We start from the raw sequence: 2500 nt of genomic DNA, 5'->3' as shown, positions 1-2500 counted from the left end.
AAGCCTTTTCCAGATCCATAAAAGTCCAAAAAATATCCTTACCTTTTCCTATAACTTTCTCACATATCTGTCGTACCACAAAAATCTGATCTACATAACCCTTGTCTGTCCAGAACCTAAAATCTTCCCAACCAATTACTCCCTCTGTTCCTCTCCTAATCCTCTCAATCAAGAACCTCCCATTAGCCTTCCTAACTACACTTAACAAGCTGATCCCTCTGAAACTACTACACTCACACTGGTTCCCATTTCCCTTGTAAAGTGGAACCATACAAGCACTCTTCCAGTCCTCTGCGCTCTAATTAAATAATCTCACCAGCCAGTCCACCATAACTGTAGATCCTTTTTTTTTTCACACCTTCTGCATGGCATCCATCCAACCCAAGTGCCTTACCTACTCTCATCATCTTAACAGCTGCTTTCACTTCATCTTTCTATATTTCTCCTCCATTTTCCTCATTCATCACTCTCATTTTGTTAGCGCTTCCCACTGCAACTACTTTTCCCTCCCTATCCTCCTTCACATTTAGCAACTCTCTAAAATACTCTGCCCACCGTCCTCTCACTACTTTCTCTTCCATTATCATCTCTCCATCTGCACCTTTTATCTTTTCTTCTCTACTTGATTTGCTTCCTCTTCATCTTTTAATTCATTTCCAAACATTTTTTTATTACTTTAAAAAAAATCTGTCATACTCTACCCCATTTCACATCTGCTCTCCTCTTTGCCTCCTTTATCTTCTCCTTTACTTCTCTTCTCTTTACTTTTTACCTCTTATATGATTCCCTCGTCCTAATTTGTAACCAATCTATGAAAGCCTGCTTCTCTTCTACAATCTTCTTCGCTTCCTCATTCCACCTCTCACTACCCTTCTTTTTATTTCATCCCGTCCTCCTTGTTCCACATACCATCTTTTCACATCTTATGACTCCGTCCTTGAACCACCCCTATTTCTCCTGCAGTCTTAGTTCTACTGTATCCTTCACTCCCTCCAACTCTTCTCTCAGCTTCCTATACTCCTTCTCCTTTTCCTTCTCATTTAAGCAGTTCATTTATGTGCCTCCCTACCTTCTGCCCTTTTCCTCTTTCTCCACCTATTATCCACTCTCAACTTACCTTCCACCAAAAAATGATCTCTCCCCTTAGAACATATACATCCTTAACTCTTCCTACTATACTCCTGGTTACCACTATATAGTCAATTAATGCTCTATCTTATACCCATCCATCTCCCTCTCCTACGTGTAATTATGCTTGGCTTTTTTCCTAAACACTGTATTTGCTATCATCAACTCTCTTTCGAGACACATCTCCACCATCAACTCTCCACTACGATTTTTTCCTTGAACTCCATACTTCCCAATCACTCCGTCTATTTCTTCATTTCCTACCCTAGCATTAATGTCTCCTAATACAACTATATTGACATTACTCCCTAATCCCTCTATGCACTCATTTAAATTCATCCAAAATCCTCCTTTTCCTCTACGCTCTTCTTAATACCAGGCCTATAAGCACTTACAAATCCCACATTTTTTCCCAGCTTCATCTTGATCCACATCAACCTTGAGGAAACCTCCCTCCACTCCACTACACGCTTACCTATCTCTTCACTCACTAGCATAGCTACCCATTCTCTCCTTCGTACACTCTTTACTCATGAGAACCTACCAACTACACTCCCAAACTCACACTCGCCTCTCCCTTTCAACTTTGTTTCGCTCAATGCCAACACATCCATCCTTCTTCTCACAAACATACTACCTAACTCTTCCTTTTTACTCTCATCTATACCACATCCACGCACATTAAAAGACCCAAACACTAGGATACTGAGCGGAATTTTAGGAATGTCCCCTGTGGGGCTACAGGTAGCAGGATTCCTAGTCCTAAGCCCCGTCACGTTTTTTGTCGCCTCGTACGACTCAAGTGGAAAACTTGGTGGAAGCATTCTTTTCCCCCACCACAGGGTAGGCGAAAAAAAAATTAATGATCAGAGAAAAGGTACAGGATAGCATAACGAAGCGACAGTCGCAGTATGATAAATGTGTCATAATTTCTCTATGAACAGAGACTTTCTCTATCACTGACAAAATGATGTGTGTGGCTCTGGTCAGTAGGGGTGCCCTATATAGACCCAAAAGTATCGACTGCATGCTACATTGCCACAATAACTTGCAGCCAAAACTACAGGTGTGTGTGTGTGTGTGTATGTATATATATATATATATATATATATATATATATATATATATATATAGATAGATAGATAGATAGATAGATAGATAGATAGATAGATAGAAAGATAGAAAGATAGAAAGATAGGTAGATACAGTAAATCCTCGAAACCTCGATATAACAAACGATATGAGTATAGGGGTCTGTCGTTATATCCGAAGATCCGTTATAATTGATGATCCGTTATATCCGATGAAAATACCGGACAGATCCATTATATCCCAATATTTATCCGGCATTACAGGGGTAGTATGATTACAA

This window comes from Oratosquilla oratoria, chromosome 2 (genome assembly GCF_046742065.1).
Source record: "Oratosquilla oratoria isolate Oo_2021 chromosome 2, ASM4674206v1, whole genome shotgun sequence".
Classification (NCBI taxonomy): domain Eukaryota; kingdom Metazoa; phylum Arthropoda; class Malacostraca; order Stomatopoda; family Squillidae; genus Oratosquilla; species Oratosquilla oratoria.
The sequence above is the reverse complement of the archived record's forward strand: the minus strand, read 5'-3'. Positions refer to the sequence as shown.